Here is a 14,738-nt window from a genome sequence, read left to right as displayed (position 1 = left end):
TGCAAGATGATTATGGACATTCATCACTGGTCTTACAGCAACAATCAGTAAAAAAAAATAGTGCTTCTCCTCTTCTCTCTCCTCCTTCCCTTTTCTCCTCCTCTTTTCTTCCTCCTTCTCCTCTTCTGTTCTTTTGTAGTACCCAGAATTAAACAGAGAGCTTTTCACAAGCTAGACAAGTGTTGTTCTTTTCCTAAGCAATACCCCCCAAAAAAATGTAAGTATAGAATTTGTTTTGCTTTGTTGTGTTTTATTTTATTTTTATTGTATTTTATTTATTTATTTATTTATTTATTTATTTATTTATTTATTTATTAATTTTGGTTTTTCCAGACAGGGTTTCTCTGTGGCTTTGGAGGTTGTCCTGGAACCAGCTCTTGTAGACCAGGTGGTGTCAAACTCATAGGGATCTGCTCGTCTCTGCCTCCCAAGTGCTGGGACTAAAGGAATGTATCACCATCATGTAGCATAATAATAGAATTTTTGTTTTTGTTTTTTTTGTTTTTTGTTTTTTTTGGTTTTTTCGAGACAGGGTTTCTCTGTGTAGTTTTTTTTGGAGGCTGTCCTGGCACTCGCTCTGTAGACCAGACTGGCCTCGAACTCAGAGATCTACCTGCCCGGCTCAGAGGCAGGATCTCTGTAAGTGGTCTACAAAGTGAGTTCCAGGGCAGGCAGGGCTGTTACACAGAAAAACCCTCTTTGAAAAAAGCAAACAAACAAAAAACATCTGTATTTACCAAGAAATTCTGTAGGCAGGAATGGTGATACACTCCTATAATGTTGCTCTGGTGGAAGATCCACCCCAGCCCCTGGCATCCATACATCCAAAGAGTCCAGAATATTCTGGTGGAAAACACCCTCCCCTATTTCTTTCTCCAAATCCTGTAGCATCTCAGAAAGCCCACCAAATAATCACCCTTCCCCCAGAGATGCTCAAGACCACTCCCACAGGGTACCCCAACACCCCTATCCCCCACTCCGCCACCCCCCACCCGCCAGCCAGAAAACAGACATGTGGTTTTTTGGTCTCTCTTCCCCATCTCCTCTCTGGGGGACAGGAAAATCATTTGGGAACATTTTAACCATTAAACCAGGGCTTTTTTCTAATTGGGTTTGATTTGGTCTGATCTGGATTGCTTAGTTGGTGGAGAGGTTTATCAGGGTACAGAAAAATTTCAAATCTCAGTACTTGGGAGATGAGGCAGGAGGATTAAAGTTTCAAGGCCAGAATTGACTGCACAAGCTAACTAGTCTATGTGAGCCCCTGTTTCAAAAGAAAAGTAACTAACCTTTTTCTTAGTGTTTATCATTCATATAGGATTAAACTCAGTTTCTAGCTAGTTTTCATGTCAACTTGACACAAGTGAGAGTCATCTAAGAGGAGGGAACTTCAGTTGAGAAAAATCCCTCCAAAAGGTTGAGTTTTAGGGAAGCCTTTAGGGACACTGCCACCTCTGGGCTGGTGGTCCTGGCTTCTATAAGAAGGTAGACTGGACAGGCCTTAAGGAGCAAGCCATAATTAGCACGCCTCCATGGCATCTGCATCAGCCCTGCCTCCAGATTCCTGCCTGCTTTTGATGACCAACTATTATGTGGAAGTGTGAGTGACATAAATCCTTTCCTCCCCGAGTTGCTTCTGGTCAGTGTTTCATCACAAAAGTAGAAACTCTAACTAAGACACCCAGTTCAAGCCTCTGAGTAACACAGAATTAATCTGCAAGAGAAAAAAGGAAAAAAAAACAATTACTTTCTGACTTTCAGAGGCCAGCTGTAGCAAACATGGACATTATACGGCCTCGCTGTTCTTTGAAGCTCCCCCAGAGCAGAATTAAAGCCAGTGACCCAGTTCATCTGCTTCTATACCTCACAGGCATCAGGGTTCATTCTGCCAAGTGGACTCCCTAGCCAAATCAACCACACCACTGACCTAGTGCATATATGCAGAAGCTAGTCAACAGCAAAGGGCACTAGAACAAAGATGAGCATAGTGCTCCCTTAATAAAGAAGGCTTGGAAAGGGATTTACATAAAGTTAATTAAGCTTGAGTTCCAGAAGCTCCTCATTTGCAAGTGCCCTTGGGAGAGGTGGGAGCTACTGAGCTGTGGTCTGCTAGAGATTAGAGAAGGAAGGGATTTCAGGTCAAGAAGCATTTGGGAGCTGCAGGCAGCAGCCCGGTTATTGCTCAGCCTGCTGCCTTTGCTCAATGAATTTTTCTTACAAAGGAAGAAGAGGAGGAACAAAAAACAGGAGAAGAAGGGGGGTAACAGGAGGAGGAGAAGGGAGAACAGAACGGATTTATTTCATTTTTTATTTATTTTGGTTTTTCGAGACAGGGTTTTGGTTCCCAGCACTCATAAAACTGTCTCACCAAACTATCCAGTTGCTCCAGTTTTAGGTTTTCTGTTTTTTTTTTGTTTGTTTGTTTTTTTTTTGGTTTTTCAAGGCAGGGTTTCTCTATGGCTTTAGAGGCTGTCCTAGAACTAGCTCTTATAGACCAGGCTGCTCTCGAACTCACAGAAATCCACCTGCCTCTGCCTCCCAAGTGCTGGAACTCAAGGTGTGTGCCAACATGCCAGGTTAATAAATATCTCTTTTAAAAAATAAAAAGATCTGGGTGTGGTGGTGGTGGTAGCAGTGGTACACGCCTTTAGTCCCAGCACTTGGAAGGCAGAGGAAGGTGGATCTTTGTGAGTTCGAGAGTAGCCTGGTCTATAAGAGCTAGTTCCAGGACAGCCTCCAAAGCCATAGAGAAACTTCTTGAAAAACCAAAAATTAAGTTAAATTAAAAAATGAAAATAAAAATAAAATCAAACAAATATTGAAGGCTGCAGAGATGGCTAAGCAGTCAGAGGTGCTTGCCACCAAGCAAGACATCTTGAGTTCACTACTTGGAACCCACTGGTGGAAAGAGATAATCTACTGTGGAAAGCTATACCTGTCCACCACAAGTCTTGAATAACACTAGTACTTATGAGGCTAAAATGTGAGGACTGACTCAAGTTCAAGGTCAGCCTGGGCTTTATAGTGAGCTTCTGGACTATCCTGATCATAATTTAGGAGTTTGTTGTTATTGTTTGCTTGTGAAGGGCTCCAAACTACCTTTTATTATTTCCCAGCAAGGTCAAGAGGTAGACACCTGGTGTAGTCTCCTGTAACAGAGAAGAAATGATTCTTTGGTTTTCCATGCTTGACCACCATTCTTGGCAAGCACACGCTAGACCTGCAATGAGATAGACAAATAGAACTGATGGTTTCTTAGAGTTTCAGACAATTGCAGTTTTCTCTTTGGGGACACTGTCTGTGTGAGTGATTACCCATTCAAATAACTCCTCAAAGCTACTTTCTCTTCCCAACCCCACACAGGGTCTCATGTAGTCTGGACTATCCTCAAATTCAATAACAGCCAAGGACAACCCAGAGCTACTGATCCTCGTAGCTCTTCCTCTGAAGTGATAGGATTACAGACATGTGCTATAGAATAATTCTTCTGTACACTGTGAAGATATGTTGCCCTCATTGTTAATAAAAAGCTGATTGGTCCATATGGATAGCTAGGCAGGATTTTTGGGGCAGAGAGAATGCTGGGAAGAAGGGGCAGAGTTAGGGGGTCAGGAGAGTCTCAAGCCAGACTAGGAAGAAGCAACATAGGAAGTTCACAGATGAGGTAAAGAGGCCTTGGGGCAGCATATAGGTTAATCTAGGTTATACGAACCGGGCAGTGGTGGCGCACGCCTTTAATCCCAGCACTCGGGAGGCAGAGGCAGGCGGATCTCTGTGAGTTCGAGGCCAGGCTGGACTGATAGCCTCCGAAACAATACGGAGAAACCCTGTCTCGTAAAAACCAAAAAAAAAAAACAGGTCAAAGCTATTGGCCGAGCATTTATAATTTATTGTGAGTCTCTGTGTAGTTATTTGGAACTGTCTGCAGGGACAGAAAAATCTGACTACAGACTTAGGCGACCATACTGGCTTATGAGGTACTGGGGTTCAAACTCAAGGTCCCATGCATGTTAGGCAAGCACTCTACTGACTTACCTGTATCCCTTGCCCAAAGCTAATTCCTTTTTGACCTTGACCACTGCCTTCAAATCTCTCTCCCAGAAGTCTTTGCCATTCTTTGAGGTATAGTCAAAAAACAGTGTGCTTGCTTTCCCACGCCTGGCACATTTAACAGCCTGCAATAAAGAATTGTTAAATTATTGAGTTAGAAGAATGAACTTTATGGTTCGCAGCCACTGACAAGACTGCTAACAAACTATAAAAGTTACATATATATATATGTATAGTGGGAGAAAAAAGATGACAGCTTTTCTTTCGGTGTATTCACTAAACCAGGGAATTGCCAACTTGGCATGCTTTTAGTCACATTGAAAATGCAGATTTATGGGCTGTGTACCCAGATAGGGAGAAATTCAGAAGTCCACACTTTAATTTTAATTTTCCTAGTGCTAGGGATAAAATCTAGAGCCTTTTTCATTCTAGGACAGCACTCTGTCACTGAGTTACTTCACTAGCACCATGGAGGCCACCTTTTTTCAAAGGTTCTTAGCAATTCTGACTGTAGGCTGCAGCTTTAGAACTACTACAGATGGGACTGAATCTAGCTAATTTTAGTTTAAGACTGAAGCCAGGAAAAGACACAGAAGAGTACCCAAGAGTTGGCTCAGCAGTTAAGAGCCACTCTTCCAGAGGATCGGTTAAATTCCCAGCATGCACATGGTAGCTCACAACCCTCTGTAATTCTAGTTCTAGGGGATCCAACACCCTTTTCTGGTCTCCCTGGACACCAGGCATGCGTGTGATGCATAGACATGCAGGCAGGCAAAACACTTTTATACATAAAAATAATTTTTTTTAGTCAGGCGGTGGTGGTGCACACCTTTAATCCCAGCACTCAGGAGGCAGAGGCAGGTGGATCTCTGTGAGTTCTAGACCAGCCTGGTCTACAGAGTAAGTTCCAGGACAGCCTCCAAAGCCACAGAGAAACCCTGTCTTGGAAAAAAAAAAAAAACAAGATTATGAACCACATTTACACTTAAAACAAATTCCTTGAAAATATAGCTACCTCATTAGTTAAGAGCACAAGAGCAGCCGGGCGTTGGTGGCGCACGCCTTTAATCCCAGCACTCGGGAGGCAGAGGCAGGCGGATCTCTGTGAGTTCGAGGCCAGCCTGGTCTACAAAGTGAGTTCCAGGACAGCCTCCAAAACTACAGAGAAACCCTGTCTCGAAAAACCAAAAAAAAAAAAAAAGAGCACAAGAGCACTTTTTGCTTTTGCAGAGGATTGGGGTTCAATTCTCAGCACCCACATAGTGGCTCACAACCATCTACGGCTCCCGTTCAAAGGGATCCAATGACCTCCTCTAATCTCCAGGCACACAAATGGTGCACAGACATACATGTACTCATACATATGTAATATTAAAACAAAACATATATGCCTTGACTTCATGTGAGCCATGTGTGTTAAGAATTCTTTAAAATTTTTTTCAATTTATTTAATTGTTTCACCTTCTTATCCTATAAACCTGCATGTACAGGGGCTAGAGAGATGGCTCAGTGATTAAGAGCACTTACTGCTGTTCCAAAGACTCTAGTTCAGTTCCCAGAACCTATCTTGGGCAGCTCAGAGGCACCTGTAACTCCAGTTCCAAGGCACCTGACATCCCCTTCTGGTTTTTCGAGACAAGGTTTCTCTGTGGCTTTGGATGCTGTCCTAGAACTAGCTCTTGTAGATCAGGCTGGCCTCCAACTCACAGAGATCCACCTTCCTCTGCCTCCTGAGTACTGGGGGATTAAAGGCATGCGCCACCACCGACCGGCAAAATCTTTTTTTTAAAGATTTATTGATTTATTATTTATTATGAATACAACATCCTGCCTCCATGTTTGTCTGCAGGCCAGAAAAGGGCACCAGATCTCATTGTGGGTGGTTGTGAGCCACCATGTTGCTGGGAATTGAACTCAAGACCTCTGGAAGAACAGTCAGTGCTCTAAACCTTTGAGCCATCTCTCCAGTCCCACAAATCTTTTTTTTTTTTTAATGTTAAAACAACAACAACAACAACAACTTTAAAAACAAAATTCAAAAAGGATTCCAAGGGAGTCTGGAAGGCATGGTGGCTCATTATAATCCTAAGACTCAGGAGCCTGAGAGAAAAGTATTGTCACAAGTTCGATGCCACCCTAGGCTATGCAGTGAGCCCCAGTGGTTAAGAGCATTCACTGCGCCAGGCGGTGGTGGCGCATGCCTTTAATCCCAGCACTTGGGAGGCAGAGGCAGGCGGATCTCTGTGAGTTCAAGGCCAGCCTTGTCTACAGAGTGAGTTCTAGGACAGCCTCCAAAGCCACAGAGAAACCCTGTCTCGAAAAACCAAAAAAAGGAAAAAAAAAAAAAGAGCATTCACTGCTCTCCCAGTACTCACAAGGTGGCTCATAACCACCCGTTAACTTCAGTCTTCTAACTTCCTTGGCCCCCAAGCACACCTGGTGCACATATATAAATGTAGGCAAATATTCATACACATCAAATAAATCTAAATATACATAATTTAAATGGGAGGGACTGTAGCTGTAACTCAGTTGAATGAAAAAAAGTAAAAAGGACATGACTGCTCTGCTCTTAGGTATAGTGGAGGAGAAAGTTTATTGTAGATAAGAGGGAGAGCATAGTCAGAGGTAGGGACCTCTGGAAGAGTCCAGAGTGGACATTACTGGGCTGAACTGGGCCATGTCGGGAGATGAGAGCGTTGAGAGCCAGACCAAGAAGTCAGGAGGGTAAAGGGTAATAAAAAAGAGCAGGCAACCAAAATGCCTGGATTCTATAAGGTAGGGAGGCTGAAGGAAGGACAGCCCAACCTCTGGGCTGGACTACTTTAGGGTAGTGGGCGGGGTATGCCAGCCAGGAGGACCCTGTAACAGGAAAGCACAGAGGGAGGGAGGGTGAGGCTGGTGACTAGCAAATGCTTTGATATGCTAACAGACACCTCAGGTAGCCTTTTGTCTGGATTTGAGACCTCACATCAGTAGGACTGAATTTACCTAGCCCTAGTGAAGTCCTATATTCAAAACTAAGTAATGTCAAAGAAGGTTTGTTTCTATTCATAAGACATCTATGTTGCTTTTTTTTTTTTTTTTAAGGAAACTGGGTATAGGGCTGGAGAGATGGCTCAGAGGTTAAGTGCACTGACTGCTCTTCCAGAAGTCCTGAGTTCAATTCCCAGCAACCACATAGTGGCTCACAACCATATACAATCCAATCTGGTGCCCTCTTCTGGCATGTAGGCAGAACACTGTATATGTAATAAATAAATCTTTTTAAGAAAAAAAAAAGAAAGAAATTGGGTATAGGCAAATTCTTTGAGAGGATGGGAAGCAGCCCAAAGCAATTTTCTATCTTTTTTAAATGAACTTTTTATTTATCTTATTTGCATTGGTGTTTTGCCTGCATGTAAGTCTGTGTGAGGGTGGCAGATCTTGGAGTTACAGACAGCATGTGGTTGTTGGGAATTGAGTCCTCTGGAAGAGAGGTCAGAGTTCTGAACCGCTGAGCCATCTCTCCAGCCCTAGTGGTTTGAATGAAAATGGACCCCCAAAGGAATTTTCTTATGGAACAGGTAACCCCTCCAAAAAAAAAGATTGGAAGTAGTCATGTTTTAGATTTAAGGGTTTTTGAGCTTCTCTGAGATCAAAGATTACTGATTTGTGAAGCTGTGATAATTTTATTTAAGGGGAGGGATTAAAAAACAAAAAGAAGAGAGGAAGGAGAGGCCATTTGCTCTTTGCAGGCAGGCAGGATGGGCAAGGCAGAGGAGCGCAGAAACCGTGACCCAAAGAGATCGCTAATGTGCCTGTGTTAGGTCCAGTTTTACAAGTACGCTGCTCAGAGTTGTAGGTCATCAGCACCTAGAGGTATCTGGTGTGTCGGCATCCGTTCTTACCAAACCTGGGCGACCAACTGTGCAAAGCAGCGGGAGCAGACAGATCCTCCGGCTCGCTGGGATCCTCCCTCCCTGGGGCGAAGAGCAGGCAACCGGCTGGTGGCTCGTTAAAAATTCAGCACTGGGAAGAAGGCTTGGGGGAGGGGTGGAAGGTGGAGTATGGGACCGCAAAACCGGCCTCTGGCCTTCGGGAATCTTCTGCGGAAAATCTACTCACTCTCCTTTACCTCCCTCCTCACTCCTCTTTCACCCTCTCAGACTTCCGTTTGTTTAGAAGCCAACCCTCTCTTTTAGTATTCCGCCCCTCCGTGCTGTCCGCCAAGAATCCTGGGGCCAGTGGGCAGCCTGGGTCTGTGGGAGAGGCATTCGCAAAGACGCTCCTGGGAGGAGGAAGAAGTGCAGTTAACTGGGGCCGGGGGTGTGTGGGGTTTGGGAAGAAATACCGTTTCCCAAGGCCTGGACCAACTCCAAAGAGTCTGTCATCCATTCTGCTGGAACACCAGAGAAGCTGAATGTAAGCCCAGTAGTAACTCATTGTAAATACTTCCTTCATCTAAGGCAGCCTTTGCTTTGAACACAAGCAAAAATCATGATTTACATGTATCCCGTGTCTTAGCATGAGCATTTCAGATGCAGGAAACCCAGATTACGGGTCTGTCTTCTCGTTTATTGGTGTGAGCCCCTTAGAACAGGGAGATGTGACATTTAGAATTCATTGGGAATTCCCCAGGGTGGGGGTGGGGAGGGTGGGTCACATCCTTTCTTCTGTTAGTGTTTAGCCTTCAGAGGAATACCGTGAGGCAGTTATTGTCACCTCTGTTTTCAAGTGAGGAAACAGAGAGAAAAAGCTACAGTCAAGCCTGTTGGCCATAGGCCTATAATTATAATTCCTTGGGAAGACTGTTAAGTTCTAGACTCACTTGGGCTACATGGTGAGTTCAGGTCCACCAGGGCAACAGGTGAGGCTATCTCAAGGAACAAAAAAGAAGGCTAGGGATACAGCCTCGTGGTCATGGCACTTCCTTAGCATGGATGAGGCCCTAGGTCCAGTCTCCCGTGTTGGAAAAAGTGAAGCCATTAGTATCTGTATTTGCTGTTTCTGACTCCCAGCATGTCCATGTCAAGTAGAAGAATAATTAACTGTAACTTCATCTTCTCAGGCACCTGCACTCACATGCAAATACCCACAAACCTGTGTGCTCACACACACAATAAAAAAAATAAAACCCCCCAACAAACAAATAAATAATAAATAAGAAAATAAAGAAACATAACTTAGGGTTTGAATTTCTTGTGGGGGGTTGAGATAGGGTTCCTTGTGTAGCCTTGGCTATCCAGATCAGGCTGGAGGCAGGCAGATCTCTGAGTTCAAAGCTAGCTTGGTTCACTGTGTGAGTCCAGGGCTTCTGGGGCTACACAGAGAAACGCTGTCTCAGGAAGAAAGAGACAGAGAGACAGAGAGACAGAGACAGAGAGAGAGACAGAGAGAGACAGACAGACAGAGAGAGAGAGAGGAAATTGAAAACTAACAACAGCCGGGCGTTGGTGGCGCACGCCTTTAATCCCAGCACTCGGGAGGCAGAGGCAGGCGGACCTCTGTGAGTTCGAAGCCAGCCTGGTCTACAAGAGATATGTCCAGGACAGCCTCCAAAACCACAGAGAAACCCTGTCTCGAAAAACCAAAATAATAATAATAATAATTAGTTAATTAATTAATTTAAAAAAGATGTGTAGGGTCTGTAGACCAGGCTGACTTTGAACTCACAGAAAATAAATCTTAAAAACAAAACAAAGGGCTGGAGAGATGGCTCAGAGGTTAAGAGCACTGCCTGCTCTTCCAGAGGTCCTGAGTTCAATTCCCAGCAACCACATGGTGGCTCACAGCCATCTGTAATGAGATCTGGTGTCCTCTTCTGGCCTGCAGACATGCAGGCAGAATACTGTATACATAATAAACAAATAAATCTTAAAAACAAAACAAAACAAAACAGGCTGGTTAGTTCCAGCACTCGAGAGGCAGAGGCAGGCAGATCTCTGTGAGTTCGAGACCCGCCTGGTCTACAAGAGCTAGTTACATGACAGCCTCCAAAGCCACAGAGAAACCCTGTCTCGAAAAACAAAAACAAAACAAACAAACCAAAACAAAAAAGATGTGTGGGCTGGAGAGATAGCTTAGTGGTTAAGGGCACTGGCTCCTCTTGCAGAGGTCCCGAGTTCAGTTCTCAGCAACTACATGGTGGCTCACAGCCATCTGTAATGGGATCTAATTCCTTCTTCTAGTGTGTGTGAAGATGGATCACTTATATACATAAAATAAATATTAAAAAAAAAGATGCATGGGGCTGGAGAGGTGGCTCAGCTGTTAAGAGCACTAGCTGCTTTTCTGGTGGACCTGGGTTCAATTCCCAGTATCCACATATCTACATGGCAGCTCACAATTGTCTAACTCCAGTTCCAGGGGATCCAACACCCTCACACAGATAGATCAACAGGCAAAACACCAATGTACACAAACACAAAATAAAAATAAATTATAAAATAAAGATGCATATATATGTATATATAAATACACATTCATACACAGAAAATTGAATAAATCTTTTTTTTTTTTAGGTGAATAGCCATCCTGAAGAATACCCAAGCAACCTCTGGTCTCTACATCTACATATGAGAACTTCTATATGAACACTCAAATGCACATATGTACTTTCCCACACTCACAAAGGAAGGGAGAGATGGGAGGTAGAAATTCAGAACACTGGAGAAAAAAGAAAAGAAAACAGAAAGAAATCTCCTCAATCTTTGCAATTCAATGAACAGTGGCTAATCTCAATGATGCATTTGTATAAACTAGAAAAACTGGCCAGTCTGCAAGATACTAATTGGCTATTAGCCAAAAAACTGTCTTAAGAGGGAATAGTGACTAAACAGTATTGTCCTCAGGAAAACAGAAAGTCACCTTATCTAGGGAGGACAAAATTGGATTTTTTTTTTTTTTTTTTTTGGTTTTTCGAGACAGGGTTTCTCCGTATTGTTTTGGAGGCTATCCTGGAACTCACTCATTAGACCAGGCTGGCCTCGAACTCACAGAGATCTGCCTGCCTCTGCCTCCCGAGTGCTGGGATTAGAGGCAGGCGGATCTCTGTGAGTTCGAGACCAGCCTGGACTACCAAGCGAGTTCCAGGACAGCCTCCAAAGCCACAGAGAAACCCTGTCTCGAAAAACCAAAAAAAAAAAAAATTATTTATTTATTTGTATTTTATGTCCATTGGTGTTTTGCCCCCATGTAATGTCTGTGTAAGGGTGTCAATCCCCTGGAACAGGAGTTACAGACAGTTGTGAGCTGTCATGTGAGTGCTGGGAATCAAACCCAGGTCCTTTAGAAAAGCAGCTATTGCTTTTACGAACTGAGCCATCTCTAGCCCTGAGGGATGTTTTTCTTTTTTTTTTTTTTTTTTGGTTTTTTTTCAAGACAAGGTTTCTCTGTGGCTTTGGAGGCTGTCCTGGAACTTACTCTGTAGACCAGGCTGGCCTCGAACTCACAGAGATCCACCTGCCTCTGCCTCCCGAGTACTGGTATTAAAGGCGTGCGCCACCAACGCCCGGCTCTGAGGGATGTTTTTCAATTCAAGCCTATTACTAATCATGCTAAAATGACAAATGTGTACTTTACATTTGTCCTGGATTTAGAATTTTGCCACAGTGCCAACGAGATGGCTCAGCTGGTAAAGCTATGTGTTGTCCAATGATGCAGCCCTTCTAACCTGAAGTAGGCCCAGAACCCACATAAAAATGGAAGCAGAGAATCAATCCACAAAGCTGACTCCAAAAGCTGTCCTCTGACCTCCATACACATTCCATGGCATGAGCATACACACATACACTAATAAATAAGCTATTAAGTTTTCTTGAGACAGGGTTTCTCTGTCTAGCTCTGGCTGTCCTGGAACTAAATCTGTAGACCAGTCTGGCCTTGAACTCACAGATCCACCTGCCCTTGCCTTCCAAGTGCTGGCACTAAAGGCATGTGCCACCACTGGCCAGCCTAATATTTTCTTATGGCAAAAAATCATATATGTAGGATATGTCTGAGCTATCATCTTCCATTGTAGTAATGTTATATACTGTAGTTTCCTTACCTTTTTCCCTATCTCCTTTAAGTGATTTTAAGTGGCAAAGGATGACAGATGCTTTTGAGATGAAAGTAACTATAGAAAAATCTAGGGCCGGGCGTTGGTGGCGCACGCCTCTAATCCCAGCACTCGGGAGGCAGAGGCAGGCGGATCTCTGTGAGTTCGAGACCAGCCTGGACTACCAAGCGAGTTCCAGGACAGCCTCCAAAGCCACAGAGAAACCCTGTCTCGAAAAACCAAAAAAAAAAAAAAAAAAAAAAAAAAAAAAAGAAAAGAAAAGAAAAATCTAGGAAGATATTTAGGTCACTCTGGGGGTAAGAGGTGATGGAACTCATGCCACTCATCGTGATCACTCCAAGCTAATGCTAAAGGAAAACCTTTGCTTTCTCTCCCCAAACCCCAAAGAACTCTCTGGATGATGTAGACATAATTAAGATGGAGGTGTGTGTGTGTGTGTGTGTGTGTGTGTGTGTGGTGGGTGGTGGGTGGTGGCACAGGCCTTTAATCCCAGCAAGGAGACAGAGGCTGGCAGATAACTGTGAGTTCGAGGCCAGCCTGGTCTACAGAGGGAGTTCCAGGACAGCCAGAGAAACCCTGTCTTGAAAAAAAAAAAAAAAACAACAAAATTTTAAATATGTTACAAACGTAACATGTTGTCCCTAAATAAATACGAGCAGTGAGACAAAGCTGCTAATCCACTGTCTCTGTTATTAGAGAGACGGTCTAGACACTGATTAGGTATGTTGGGAAATTTAACCCAAGCACTGAAATCAACCCTTCAGAAAGGTTACCAGCTTGGATTCTCAATAACAATGGGGTAATGGAGCATGCACAGCTAGCTGTTTGCCAATGTGATAGAGGAAGTGACACGGCCACTGAGACACCTAGTGGTGAGGATCTCCACTGCAACATTACAGCTTGCCAGTTGGGCCCCATCTGGATTCACTTTGGGACAGCTAGAGTGGAACTGTGTATTTGGAAACTTAGGTGCCCTCTTCCTTTGTCTCCAATCTGTAATTTCAGGTGTCTGTCAGATGAATGAAACTCCAAAGGCACATGCCAATACATCAAAAAAAAAAAAAAAAAAAAGAATGGCCTGAGGAAGTTTAGAGAACTACAAAGTTTAAATAACATTCAATGACCAATGTGTTTTTTACAAGCCCTCTGGGTTCAGTTGAAGGTGCAAATTTAATTAATGATACTAATATTCATTATGAAGCAAAATTGGGTTTCATCAAGCATATTATCTCAATTTCCTGCCCTTCTAGGCCTCATAAAAACTCAAACCAGAGGATAATTATAACTTTCATGTATTGTAATTACAGTGTTTCAGTGGTCAGATCACCTGCATTCAGAGTGCTAGGAAGTGGAAAGTGTTCTTTATGCCACTCAAGCATAACAATTCACTACTACAGGGCTAGTTCCAGGACAGTCAATGCTACACAAAGAAACTGTCTTGAAAAAAAACAAAATACAACAAACCCAAAAAAGAGCCAGCGCAATAGCTCAGAGTCAGTGTGCAAAAACCTGATCACCTGGGTTCAGCTTCCCCAGAACCCATGTGGTGGAAGAAGAGAGAGAATTGACTCCCACAAGTTGTTCCCTGACCTCCATAAGCATTCTGTGACATGCACATATACACAGCTACACAAAATAATTAAATGAGAGCCGGGCGTTGGTGGTGCACGCCTTTAGTCCCAGCACTCGGGAGGCAGAGGCAGGCGGATCTTTGTGAGTTTGAGGCCAGCCTGGTCTACAGAGTGAGTTCCAGGACAGGGTCCAAAACAATACAAAGAAACTCTGTCGGGCTGGAGAGATGGCTCAGAGATTAAGAGCACTGACTGCTATTCCAGAGGTCCTGAGTTCAATTCCCAGCAACCACATGGTGACTGACAACCATCTACAATTCAATCTGGTGCATATGTAATAAATAAATAAATCTTAAAAAAAAGAAACCCAGTCTCAAAAAACAAAACAAAAATTAAATGAACACACACACACACATACAGACACACACACACACTCACAAGTAATACAATAACTACCAGAAGGAAGCTTAGTCACTGTTCTTCTGGTTACACACACAATTTAGCACTGTTTCTGAACCTGCTAATGTGAGTGACTGTTATAAGAACTAAATACAGGTTGACCACATGCCTGTAATCCCAGCACTTGGAAGGCAAAGGCAAGAGGCTGGTGCTTCTCATGCACTGTTCCCACTCTTACTTGTGCTGTATATTTGGGTACAATAATTGGAGCATGGGGGTGGGGGATGGATGTGACCATATCAGGAAGAGGAGGGAGGAGGGAAATCTGGAGTGTCACAAGGAGAGGTCGTCATCTGACTAAGTGTAGGACAGGCCTAGCTGAACAAACCCATGAGCCATTGGGTGTCTTTATGGGCTTCGTCTTGTTAGTCCGTGAGCATGCTGTCCTTAGAGGCTATTGGTCCCATGCTGTGATGCTGTGCCAGACTTTCTGGAACACAAGGCTAGACAATGTCTCTTAGATGTTGGTATACCCACTGTTTTCTTCTCTCACAATGCAGGACTTATTAACAGAAATGCACCAATATCCAGGAGCTGGTAGTAATGTTGAATGAAACTGTGACTAGTCTACTTTTCATTTGCTTTATCTCTGATTCTTCAGGGTCACCTGACCTTGC

General features: G+C 43.7%; 1 long non-coding RNA gene across 1 annotated transcript; it reads right to left on the bottom strand.

Moving 5' to 3' along the window:
- Positions 1–1,685: 1,685 nt before the first annotated feature.
- Positions 1,686–9,088, bottom strand: LOC121143932. The gene is made up of 4 exons (XR_005881246.1): positions 7,941–9,088; positions 4,036–4,175; positions 3,100–3,220; positions 1,686–1,714 (listed from the first exon to the last, which is right to left on the bottom strand). It is a non-coding gene; the product is annotated as an uncharacterized LOC121143932 (long non-coding RNA).
- Between the last annotated feature and the right edge of the window lie 5,650 nt (positions 9,089–14,738).

The sequence above is a fragment of the Mesocricetus auratus genome, unplaced genomic scaffold (assembly GCF_017639785.1).
Source record: "Mesocricetus auratus isolate SY011 unplaced genomic scaffold, BCM_Maur_2.0 Super-Scaffold_100014, whole genome shotgun sequence".
NCBI lineage: Eukaryota > Metazoa > Chordata > Mammalia > Rodentia > Cricetidae > Mesocricetus > Mesocricetus auratus.
This window is presented reverse-complemented; position numbering and strand designations above follow the sequence as displayed.